This window comes from Helianthus annuus, chromosome 10, assembly GCF_002127325.2.
Source record: "Helianthus annuus cultivar XRQ/B chromosome 10, HanXRQr2.0-SUNRISE, whole genome shotgun sequence".
Taxonomy (NCBI): domain Eukaryota; kingdom Viridiplantae; phylum Streptophyta; class Magnoliopsida; order Asterales; family Asteraceae; genus Helianthus; species Helianthus annuus.
In genome coordinates this window covers 102,488,591-102,502,195 of record NC_035442.2, presented here as the reverse complement: position 1 = coordinate 102,502,195, position 13,605 = coordinate 102,488,591, and the positions used below count along the sequence as shown (strand labels likewise).

At 39.1% G+C, this 13,605-nt stretch overlaps 1 non-coding gene across 1 annotated transcript; it reads left to right on the top strand.

Annotated features, from left to right (window-relative positions):
- Nucleotides 1-402: 402 nt before the first annotated feature.
- LOC118483661 lies at nucleotides 403-509 on the top strand. The gene has a single exon (XR_004870948.1). It is a non-coding gene; the product is annotated as a small nucleolar RNA R71 (small nucleolar RNA).
- Nucleotides 510-13,605: the final 13,096 nt, after the last annotated feature.

The window sequence follows — 13,605 nt, the reverse complement described above, 5'->3', positions numbered from 1 at the left end:
AAACCAGGGTGGTAAGTATTAGAATTCATGTTGTTATAATTTCTACCACCCCCTCCTTGACCTTGAACGGCATGAACTTCTTCATATTGCCCTTCCACCATTCTTTGGCAATTTTCAGCCGCATGACCTATTTCATTACACAATGCACAAACATCATAAATTTGGTTATTGGTTTGAACATTACCGTCTTCTATTGCGTGCACTTGAGGTCGGGCAATGGCCAGTCGTGCTCTCCTCGATGCTTGAGCTTTTCTTTTTGATGTAGTTGCCATGCTCTCCAAAACCTCCCAATCATCATTCTCGTAATTTGTACCAAAAGTCCCACCGGTGATAGACATTAAATCACGAGCATCTTCGGCACTTAACCCCTCGTGAAAAGCATTCATTAATTCCCACAATTCAATTCCATGGTGAGGGCAATTTTTGATCATCATATTGAAACGCTCAAAAGCCTCATGAAACATTTCACCATGTTGTTGTTGAAAGCTCCTCAACCCTTTTCTAGCAGCATTCGTCTTTTGAGCGGTGTAAAATTCATCGAAAAAGGTTTGTTGCATTTCCCCCCATGTATATATGGATGCCGAAGGCAAAGTGTAGAACCATTTTTTCGCCTTATCTTCCAAAGAAAATTGGAATAATACCAATTTAATATCATCGGCCGAGAACCCTTGACTCCCAAGAGTGTTACAAATCGAGTCATAAGCCTCCAAATGAAACTAAGGCTCCTCCGTTGCTAATCCTTTATACTTTGGTAAACTTTGCAAAGAGTTGGTCCTCACTTCAAATGTCCTCCCTTGATCATTGTGAGGAATAACTACCGGTGAAGGGTTTTGAGTGATTACCGGCCTAAAATGTGCTTCGATGCCCCTCACATTTTCTCTAAGGTGTCTCCTTGGTACACCAAACCTACCTCTTGGAGGAATAGGACCCATTGGCCTTGGTACTTGCCCTTGTGGTGCGATTGGTTGTTGAAACTGTTGTTGTCGCATCGGTGGCCGTTGAGGTGGTCTTTGAAATTGTGGTTGTACATTTTGTGGCCGGACTTGTTGCAATGGGATAGGATGTTGTATTGGTGGCCCTTGTGGTCTTGGCCGAATGTGTTGTGGTACGAGTTGTTGTTGTTGTGGCATTCCACCGACACTTGCCATCCCTTGAGATTGACTTTGCACATATCCAAATTCTCCTTGATCACCATAACCCCTGTAAGCATACCCATCCTCATCATAACCCTCAAACTCCTCAAATCCTTCATCATACCCATCTCCTTGAATTCCCGACGATTGCCCAAATGGAAGGGTTGAATATTGAAAACCCGCTTGGTTCGATGGTCTAAATGTTGAAGTAGCATGGACAATGGTCGAAATTGGTGCTATGGTATGGCTTGAATATGACGGACCCGCACCCGGGAAGAAATGGGACAATGGTGGTATAGTAGTGGATGGGTTAAAGGTAATGGTTGGTTCTTCTTGGGTAGTAATGGGTTGTGTGGTGTTGGTTGGTGTAGTGTCATGAGGTGGAGTAGGAATTGTAGTGGAATTTGGTATAGTTGTGTTTGGTGATGGTTGTGTGGAAGTAGGTATAAATGATGAGGTCGTTTGACCCGTTGTAGGTGGAATTTGTGAATCAGCCATGATGTTTCTTGGTGTAATTGGTGAAGTGGGTGAACCAATAATTCTGTTTTCTCGCAATAAAACGTTGTTTTGCCGTAATGTTCTTTCGATTTCCGGATCAAATGACAATGGTGACGCTTTGTGAGAGCCTCTAGTATGCATGCACCTGTAGAACCTGCACACTAAACACACCAGTGTAAACCCGAAAATAACAGAGCAAAACTAACAAACTAACACACGTTGCGCACTACTCCCCGGCAACGGCGCCAAAATTTGACGTGCCTGTCGTGGTTACACGCAAATTTAATCCCAAAAACAACTATAGATAGTGGTAAAAGGGTATCGAACACAGGGAGTTTGTGGAAAGTGTGTCGATTATGTAGCTTTGCACTAAAACTAATATTAAACTAAAATTGCAGAAATTAAAATTCAAGAGTTGATTGTTTTGATTTTAAGAACTAATATTAACTAATTAAATTGCAACTCAAAGAGTGTTTTTGTAAACAGATTAGGAACAAGCGACCATCCTAGATTTCAGGTTTTAATCCACACTAATGTTTATGCTTAACTAGAAAGAACCACATAGACATGGCTCGTGTTTGATTATCTGTTTGTGATGAAAGAGAACTAAGTACTCGGATTATAAAATGCGAGGTTGTTACTCGATGATCAATTGACAATTATCCAACCCTAACCCCTCCCATGATATCTCGATTGCCAACGGCACCAAGAACGTATGGTTTAGATTAACATCAAACAATAATCAACAATTTACAAACAAATATCCAAACACCATAATAACTCAAACAAACATTCAAAGTTATTATTCTAGAAATTCAAGCACAAACATAGTGTTTCAAAAGCAAACCTTACATCTAGGATGATCACCAAAAGTTTAGCCACGCATGACTTGGTACATCATCATCACACAACGATTAATGTTCATACGAATCGAATACACAAACCGAATGTGAGGAATTGTTTAGAACCAAGCCAAAACAAGCAAAATCGCCCCCAATGTCTACCAAAAACGTCCAATGATGAGAATAGATGAAAAGACACCATAAAACTGATTACATGAGGCAGTTACACTTTTCCTCGTTATCTCCACCGTAAATTACGGTACCACCGTAAGTTATGGTGGACCAAAAAGTGTTACGGTGGGTTTCTACTGCCTTACGGTGGACGAAAAATGCTGGGGTCTACCGTAAATTACGGTACCACCGTAAGTTATGGTAGGCTTCAGCATGAAATTTTGTTTTCAGCATAACTTTTTCGTTTCAACTCCGTTTTCTTCACTGTTTTCGCCTCCGTTCTCGTAATTCCATCCTCTATCATGCTATTTTCTTAGTTCTTCAGTTCTAATAAGTTATTTTATTCATGTATGCTCCATCTTTCCATCTCTAATCCAACCGTGCCTATTCCGAAGCTTCATTTCCACACTTTTAAGCTCCGAATGTACCTGAAACATAAGCAACTGTAGTCATCTAATTCAAGACAATTACTTGATTAAATGAGGGATTAACTTGTCATTTAACACCATTAAGGGTTGTCCTATGGACCACCCGTCAGTATTCTTCAGAAATGGAAATGAAGGAATAATCAAAAGGATATTCATTTCCCTCAACGGATATTCTTCAGAAACGAAAATGAACAGATTGAGTCATTTTCCTTAACGGGTATTCTTCAGAAATGGAAATGAAGGAATAATCAAAAGGATATTCATTTCCCTCAACGGATATTCTTCAGAAACAAAAATGAACAGATTGAGTCATTTTCCTCAACGGGTATTCTTCAGAAATGGAAATGAAGGAATAATCAAAAAGATATTCATTTCCCTCAACAGATATTCTTCAGAAACGAAAATGAACAGACTGAGTCATTTTCCTCATCGGGTATTCTTCAGAAATGGAAATGAAGGAATAATCAAAAGGATATTCATTTCCCTCAACGGATATTCTTCAGAAACGAAAATGAACAGATTAAGTCATTTTCCTCAACGGGTATTCTTCCGAAATGGAAGTGAAGTAATAATCAAAAGGATATTCATTTCCCTCAACGGATATTCTTTCAGAAGTGAAAAATGAATAGCTAGTTCATTTTTTCTCAACGGGTGTTTCATCAGAAATGGAAATGAATAGAGTTAACTCCTGATACATGACAAAATTTGTTGTGGTTTCTGTGCACTAATTTCCATAATCATGTATGCATCCATAATTATGTAATTCCTTGCACAGTCCACACAGTGCATTTCATAATGTGTAGGGGAAGAAAAATCAAATGAACAAACATGTGATGAGTGTGACTAGACCACCATAGGGTCCTTTTAATTAAATCAACAAATGATCTTTTTAAATAGACCACCAAGGAGTCTTTTCAGCTATATCATCACATGACATTCCCAGCCAGATTTGAACCAATCTTTTTTACTAGACCACTCGAGGGGTCTCTTTTGAACTATGGAATGATACTATATAATCCAAGGGTCTTAACTATTACGTAGAAGCCCATTAAGGATTTGAGACAGTACCTTTGGATATCCTACTATGAATCCCTTATACGAAGATATGGAAGATTCTCCGAGGATTTGGATAACGAAAATTAGGATCACACAAAAACATAAAAGAAAACACATAAGCACATAATCACATAATTGTTTAACTTGACCATTAATTTGTTATCTTTGGACACGGGTATTTAAAGCACACCAGGAATCCAATCTATGGATTTCATTTGGCACTTTAAACATCTTCAAGAATCTATCTATGAAGATAGGAAGATCTTAATAGGAATTCGGCTTTTGTCCTTATTGAATCATAATGTACGTATTAAAGCATACAAAGAATTCAATTAAGGGCTCCGATGAGCGATAATCATCCACAAGGATCTAATTATGTGGATAGAAAGATCCTATATGGATTTTGGAATTTGTGTAACGAGAGGTGTTTCGAAACCTTGCACTAGACGTGCTTAAGTCGATACACAAGGTAGAAAGTTCATGAAGTTGAGGTGCTAGATATGCCAAGGCGACATATAAAGCAGAATTTGGAGGTTGGGTACTACGTATGTTAAGTCAATCATACGAGCAGGGTTGACTTGCGGTTGGTATGGACCACCTTGGCTTGGGTTGAATCGTCAAGCATTTGCCAGGTGACCGAGTCGTCCATATGATGCACACAGACGACATTGCAGGTAAGCTCGGTGAGGTGCATTACATTTGTTGCACATCGGCGCAGTACCGGTATAAGGTTTCCTTGCAGGAGGTTGAGTAGTAGTAGGATTTGCAACAGCTTTGTTTTGGATAGCAAAGCGGCACATGTTAACCAAATGTCCCCATCATTCACAGTGGGTACATTTGAAACAGGGTGTTTGATTCGGATGATGACGGTTGCATTGATTGCACCAAGGAGTGGTTCCCTTGTACGGCTTCATCCCTGAGGCGAGTCATGGTGATAGCTAACTCAACGGTCATCTAGAGTACGACATCTATTTGTTGGGCAATTGTAGCACCTAGTTTGGACATTTGAGTGTTGTTGCGATGAAGAGGCATCTTGAAGATAATGGAAGGCATAGGAGGAAGTAAGCGAGATGTTATCGGATAATCAAAACAGGATGACAAAGCATAAAAAATTGTGATCATTTGTTTGTTACCTAAGGCAAACAAATGAGATGGTGACTAATCAAAGTAAGTGGGTCACATTAATGTATCGCGAAGACATGTTTTAGCCTATAAGTGAACACTCACCCCAAGAGTTCCCAGGTAAGAGTGACTGGTCCGATTATGTGGATTTGTACAAACACTCTAGCCTAAGACAGAAAACTCAGAGTACATGCATCCACCCTTCCAGATTGCACGTGTTCACATTATAAGACCCAACTCTAACGAGATTTTGAAAACTTTAAAGGTTCAAAACCTTATAATAAATCATCCTAGAACAAATTATTGGTTTTTAAAGCAGATTAGAAATTTGTGTTCTTGTTGTGGTTGTCACCTAAGGATAAGTGACGGTATTGTTTTAAGATCTAAACACAAGAATCTTGTGTCAGGGTCCTAGGAAGGTTATAGACTAGGTCAAAGCATTACTAATAATCTAATTCCCTATAACCATGAGCTCTGATACCAACTTTTCTGTCACACCCCGACCGCGTTAAAACAACAAACTGCAGCAGAAACATCGGAGAGTGTCGTAACAGAATCATTGTTTCATAACACATGGATCGAAGTTCTGTTTTATTGAATTAAATGTATTACATTGCATTGAAATTAGAACAAAACATGAACAAATAAACTTTCATTGTTATTAAGTCACAAAGGCCTCATCCATTCCTATGTGAGCATTCACCAATATCATCATCAAACATCATCAATTATGGTACCTGAAACATATGTGAAAATACGTTAGCATAAAAATGCCGACGAGTACATAGGTTTTGTGTGAGTGTCAGATTCATGGCTCGTTTACATTTTGAAATAACTTGAACAACTTCGTTAATTAATATTAGAAAACCTAGTTTTGTAAAACGTTTGTAATGTAAATTGAAATAACCAAGTCAAAACAGATTAGTTATATTTTATAAAACCTCAATGCCATGAATCTTAACTCAAAACATTTGTTTATGTAAACCCAGATTGTAAATCATTTTTGTAATAAAACTCGAATGGTTTATATTGTTAGAAAAACCTTGTAATGTAACTTTGTTTTGAAAACACTTGCCCAAGTGATCTAGATAACGCAACGAAATATAATGTGTTAAAAGCACTTATATATAGGAAGTACCAGCAGCGTATCCACCATGCTTTTATCACATTACACCCGCCCCGTTACCTAATCACTTCCCTAACCCAATGGTTCAAACATAGATCAAACAGTTCCAAATGGTTCAACAGTTCAAATAATTCACATAGATCAAACAGTTCCAAACTGTTCAAACAGTTCAAATAATTCATATAGATCAAACAGCTCCAAATGGTTCAAACAGTTCAAAATGTAAAACAATGTGTCCATATGCTGGATGAACATATGCAACAAATATAATATATGAAAATCAATGTGCTAGTATGCTAAGTGAACATACATAGCAAAACATAATGAAATCATGTACTATATGCGTACTAATGAACATAGCAAGTGTATGATATAAAAGCATGAAAAGCACGAAAGTAACAAGTAGGCACATTTGTTTCACCCCAAAATGTTTGAAAACAGAAAAAGAGGGGACTATGTATGATGCGTATCAGTGTGTATATAATTTAGGTGTATATTTTAAGCCCTTTTTTACACTTTTTAGCCAAGTTTTAAATTTATAAACACGATATTCACTAACACTAAACACACATATGGGCAAGTGCACCCATCGTGGACGTAGTATAGTGTTGGTAAGATACTGAGGTCGTCCAAGGACACAAGAGCTTTTAGTACTGGTTTATCCTCAACGTCTAATCAAATCAAAATGTTAGAAAAGATTTTTAAACTAGAAAAATAAAACTAACTAAAATGCTGAAAAAGAAAATAAAAGTAAAAAACAGATAGACAAGATGAATCACTTGGATCCGACTCGTGTGTAATGTAACCTTTGATTATTTTCGCACTTTTGCACTTGTTTAAGAGATTATCTTAGTTATTGTAGTAGGCCCCTCTTTTGAAGGCGACGTTACCCTCAACCCAGAAGTTTGAGTCAGCAAGGATACAATCCTAAAGGGTCGGATTATTGAAAGATAATTAATTAAGTTATTAATGCATAATGTGGTAGGCCCCTCTGTTGAAGGCCATGTTACCCTCGGCTAAGTAGTCTGAGTCAGCAAGGATACAGTCCTAAGTAGCCGGGTTAAAGTTTTAATAGTAGTTTAACTTATGAGGGGGTCAAAGAGTTTGGACCCCCGCCATCCAATACCGTTGGGTATTGTAGGAGGTCCTACTAAATTTGTCCCAGGTCCTTTGCAGGATCTATACACTGAACAATGGCAAGACTCTTACCAAACCGTTCCCTTAACCCCCGACCAGGTAGCCAACATACCTCCATGTAGACCGTGGAGATATGAATGGTGAAAATCTTTTATTTTATATAGACAGTAAAATAATGCCAAGACACCACGAGCAAACGATAAGGAAGAATCACCTTCAACATAAGAAACTAGTAATTAAATTCATTAATACAAAACCAATTAAAAAGTACAAAAGATTAAAAATAAAAAGTATTACACTAAACACTTGTCTTCACCAAGTGATGTAAGAGACTTAGGCAATCATGGCCTTTGATTGTCAAGAACTCTTACGATCATTCTTGGATCCCGAGACGACTCACACACTCTATGATGGAAAATGGATGATGGTGGTGGATGATGGTGTTGTGATGGTGGTGGGTGGTGGGTGGTGGGTGAAGTGTGAGAGAGGTGGTGTGCCAAGGGATGAGTTGCAAGAGCTCCAAGCACTCCTATTTATAGGCTGAACAGAAGCCTGGGCAAGGCCCCGTGTCCACTGGGCACGGCCCCGTGTCCATCCGAGTCTCTCTCTTCATTAATTTCAATTCGCAATTTCAATAAATGTGTCTGCAACAGTTGACCACGCCCCCGTGTCCGCTGAGCACGACCCCGTGGTGGGCAGTAGAAGCTTCTATCACTTTGTCTTTTCTGCTGACACTTGGGCACGCCCCCGTTCTCACTGAGCACGGGGCGTGTTCAGCCTTCTGTCTTCTTGTTTTGCTTTGGGAAGATGCTGTCGGGAGGTCGGGCATGTCACGTTTGTTCCTTTTCTTGTATTTATGTTAGATTTAGCTGTATTTTTGCTTCTTTTGTTCATTTGAGCTCATTTAATCCTGAAAATACAAAAGGAAGACAAAAGCACACTTTTTCCAACGTTAGTACTAAAAAAGCGTTAGTTTTATGCCACAATTGATGTAATTTATATGTTGCATTTTGTGCACATCAAATGCCCCCACACTTGAATCTTTGCTTGTCCTCAAGCAAAACTCTTTATAACGTGGCTTTTTCACTCCCAAATGGAATGGGTAGAAGAGAAGGTTTTTGGACTTGTCATAGAGTGTCGGTTAAGTTTTATTTTTATTTATTTACAATCCTATTCGTCATGATTTATTAAAAACGTTTCATAAGATAAATTACTTATTAGGGCATAACATGCCTTTTTAAAATTCCATCTATATACAAGTTCACATACCTCACGGGGGATCACTCAACACTCGGCCGAAGGTGTATTTTTAGTGAATCACTCGAGAGCGACATGGAACTTACTCCTACCATAGGCTTGCCAAGCAATCAATCCTCCTCCTTTTTAACTATATACCTTTGTAAATATCAAGAAGACTTTTTGGGTGAAGGGTTAGGCTTGGGCTAAAGGTGGGTGGTTGGGTTAGTGGTTAGTAAAAGGGCGAAAAGCGTAAAAAGCATAGGTTTTTTAAAGACTTTTTATTTTTCACAATTTTATTATTTTTTTATTTTGATGTACCATTTCTTTCAAACAAGGTTAATTTTGATGAACTTGTTTGTTTATTTGGTTTCATCAACTATTTTTTTTTTTTTTTGAAAAGTCATAAGAAAAACCGAGCTTTGTTACTAAAAGAAAGGGTTAAAAAATAAAAAGGTTTAGGTGGGTAAAAAGGGTGATTGTTTTGGGTTAAGAAATGAAAAGGTTTAGGCTCAAAGGGGTTAACTAGGGGGATTTTTGGGTAGGTGGTAAAAAAATGAAAAATAATGGTGTAGAAAGAAAAAAAAAAGGTTAATCCTAATGCCTCCATCATTTACTTACTCGGGTTTAAGTTGGTAAGGACTGGGAATGCATTGTCGTGGCAAGTTCTAGAGTCGTACGAACCAAGCGGCTATTCACACAAAGAAACGAAAAATGAGCATTTAGTGTAAAGATATGTATTTGTATGCTCAAAAAAGGCTCAAAACTCACTTTTGTGGGAATGGGTTTTTATGTGATCAAGTATATATAATCAAATTTTAACTAAGCTTGTCATGCCGTTTCATAATTTTCTTATGTTGGTTCTTTTTATCACGAAGCTATCGGTTGTAAACTTGTAAAAATATAACCTTGTTAGAACTTGAAATTCACAACTTAAACTTAGACACGTAAAAAATGAAAATTTTTTGAAAAAAAAAAAATTGGGGTGATTAGCGGTTCCAATAGAGTTTTGTGTAAGGCTTGTTAATTAGGACTTGCAAGATTCAAAGTTTTAGCACCCCCCCCCCACACACACACACTTAAATTACACCTTGTCCTTAATGTGTCCCAAAAATAAGTTTTTAGGTTGATTGAATGTGTAAAAGAGTGTTAAAAGCAAAATTTTATGTTACTGGCATCCTGGGCACGGCCCCGTGTCGGATGGGCACGACCCCGTGTTCAGGTGCCAGTAATGAAAACTTACAGAAGGTGGACACGGGGGGGGGGGGGGGGGGGTGGCGTGTTGGCTCGACACGACCCCGTGTCTGGCAAAAATCTGCAGAAAGTAAACAAACAGCAGGTCTAGGAGGTGGCCACGGGGGCGTGTTGGCCGGACACGACCCCGTGTTGACAGTCTGCAAGGTTGAAAAACAGGTTTCTAGCTCCGGTTTTCTTGTTCCGGCTTTAGTAGTACTAGTGTCTAGTACTCTAAGCCTCGTATGTATCTGTTTTATCAATAAATACCACACCAAACAATACCAAACATCCTAGATTACCAAGTTCAACATCCATCCAAACCATCTAGTTAAAAACAAAAGCAAAAAATAAAAAGAAGTTAGGGAAAGTAAATTGTTCAACACTCGGCACGCAGGCCGGAAATTGTTCGATAGAAAAGGGGATTTAACCTGTGGGATCACCAACTACCTGCTCCTGCTTCTACTCCACCTGCCTAGTCCATGTCTTCATCACTGTCCTCGTCATCACCTCCTCCTCCATGCCCCGCCATGTACTCCCGGATGCTTCCGATGTCATCTTGGATATCAGAGATGTTTCTTTCAATGGCTCCGACCCCGTTGTACGTGTTGTTGGCGAGGTTGTAGGTGTTCCTGGTGCACATAAGGTTTTCCTACACAAGATCATGCAAACTCTGAAAGTTAGGAAAACCACCTCCTTGTGAGGAGGATGGGCCCGGTTCACCGTGAGGTTGGTACTGGTAGTGGGGAGGTGGAGCGTGAAGGACTAGCGCCTCTTGTGGGTTCCATGCATGGCCTTGCATCCTCTGAAAGCTGACCGACCTGTCTTCCGCCTCATAGATTAAGTTCATGGAGCGACAGATGTGTACATCGACCCGTCCTGACCATGGGCTTCTTTCGAAAGACCTAGGTATGTTCACGAAGTGCTTGAAGAGGCGGTACACCCATCCCCCGAAGAAAATAGGGGTTGGTGCATGAGCTAGCTGGTTCAGGTGCATGTTTCGAATTAGGAGAAATTGAACATCGAGGTATCTTCGGTTGTGAATGCAGTGAAGGACTATCAGATCTCTCGACCCAACAACACCGTTGCTGTCATGCCTTTGACTAAGAGAGTAAGCGAGGAGCCTATGAATGCGGGATGAACAAGGGTTTGGGGTTTTTGTGAGAAATCGAGCAAATAAACCGTTTACCCTTCCGCTTTTATCTTTTTCGGTTTAAAAACAAGGGTTTGGGGTTTTTGTGAGAAATCGGGCAAATCTATCAACAATACAAGTGGGTTTACTTTCCATAACACTAATCTAAAGTAATGCTAACAGATTTATGCAAAAATTTGAGGTTTGATCCGGATGAACTTCAAGAACCCTAGATTTTTCCCCAAATTTTTGATGTTTTAACTACATGCAAGTAACTAATCTAACTACTAATGACGATAGAATCATACCTTGATGTTGTTAGAACGAGAGGAGACGTCGAAAATCTGCAGAAAATCGGCTGGACCAGAGCGTTTTTCGGGGAAACAGGGCGTGTGGAATGGTGTAACTGTTATGAAAAAGGGGTTTTATCCCGACAGTTGCGCACGGCCCCGTGCCGAGCAAAGTTTTTGAAATTTTTTTTTAACACGCTCGTGTGAGTGCCCTGTTTTCCCAAAAAACTTGGTTAAGAGACTTACTAGTTTCGATGTCCATCCGCTTGTTCGTAACCTACCAGGTATGACGTTGATGCCTTTACTCGTCGACCGTTTGAAGCGAGATTTCTTCCTCCTCATCCTCAATGAATCCTTGATAGAGTTTTAGCCGTTGGCCATTGACTTTGAATGGAATTCCATTCCGAGATTTAATTTCTACTGCACCGTGAGGAAAAATATGGGTGATGGAAAAAGGTCCTGACCACCTAGATTTTAGTTTACCCGGAAATAATCGAAGTCTTGAATTAAACAATAGAACTTAATCTCCTACTCGAAATTCATTAGGTTTAATGTGTTTGTCATGTAAATTTTTCATTCTTTCCTTATAAATTTCAGAGTTAGAGTATGCATAATTCCTTAATTCGCCTAATTCATTTATTTGACAAAATCGATTTTTGCCTGCAAATTCTAAATCCAAGTTTACATTTTTTATTGCCCAGTAGGCCTTGTGAGCTATTTCTACTGGCAAATGACAACTTTTTCTATAGACGAGCTTATATGGTGTTGTGCCTATGGTTGTTTTATAGGCAGTTCGAAAAGCCCATAAAGCATCATCTAATTTATCAGCCCATTCCTTTTTATTTAATCCTACGGTTTTTTCAAGTATTCGTTTTAAACCTCTATAGTCACTTCGGCTTGTCCGTTTGTTAGAGGGTGATATGCTGTTGAGACCCGGTGATAGACCCCATATCTTGTTAAGATTTTTTTGAGTTGATGATTACAAAAATGGGTACCTCTATCACTTATTAATGCTTTAGGTGTTCCAAAATGGGAGAATAATTTTTTCAGAAATCTTACCACGACTCTTCCATCATTTGTTGGAAGTGCCTCGGCCTCGGCCCATTTAGACAGGCAATCTACCGCCACAAGTATATATTTGTTTCCTTTTGACGGCGGGAAAGGTCCCATAAAGTCGAGTCCCCACACATCAAAAATTTCACAAACGAGAATGCTATTTTGTGGCATTTTGTTTTTGGAAGAAATATTACCTGATCTTTGGCAAGCATCACATGTCTTAACTAGACTTTGCGCGTCTTTGTAAATGGTCGGCCAATAAAATCCTGAATCAAATACCTTTCGTGCGGTACTAGCGGCACCATGATGTCCTCCGTATGGACCTTCATGACAATGGCGGAGAATTCTTCTTGCTTCACTACCATGTGCGCACCTTCGGATGAGTTGGTCGGCACACATTTTGAAAAGATAAGGATCTTCCCAAAAGTAATGCTTCACATGAGCAAAGAATTTTTTTCTTTGGTGATGTAGCCATCCTTTGGCGACTATACCGCTAGCTAAGTAGTTAGCATAGTCGGCATACCATGGTTCTTCCTTGTATTCCACCATTTCTAGGGACTCCGTTGGAAATTTTTTGTTGATTTGCTCGTCCCTAGTTGCCTCCAAAGCTGAGTCTTCTAAGCGCGAAAGATGATCTGCAGCGGTGTTTTCTGCTCCTCTTTTGTCTTTGATGTCAATATCAAATTCTTGGAGGAGTAAAATCCACCTAATCAAACGAGGTTTTGCGTCTTTTTTCTTGAAAAGGTATCGAATGGCTGCATGATCTGTATAGACTATTGTTTTAGAAAGAACAAGATAAGAACGGAATTTATCAAAAGCAAATACCACAGCTAGTAATTCTTTTTCAGTTGTTGTATAATTTTCTTGTGCATCGTTAAGTGTTTTACTAGCATAATAGATTGGGTGAAAATGCTTCTCTTTTCTTTGTCCCAAGACTGCTCTAACTGCAAAGTCACTTGCATCACACATGATTTCGAAAGGAAATTTCCAATCAGGCGCTATCATGATAGGTGCATTGACTAGCATTTCCTTGAGGGTTAGAAATGCTTGATTGCAATCCTTGTCAAAGATGAGAGGCGCATCTTTTTCAAGTAATTTTGTTAGAGATCTTGAAATTTTAGAAAAGTCCTTGATAATCCGCCTAT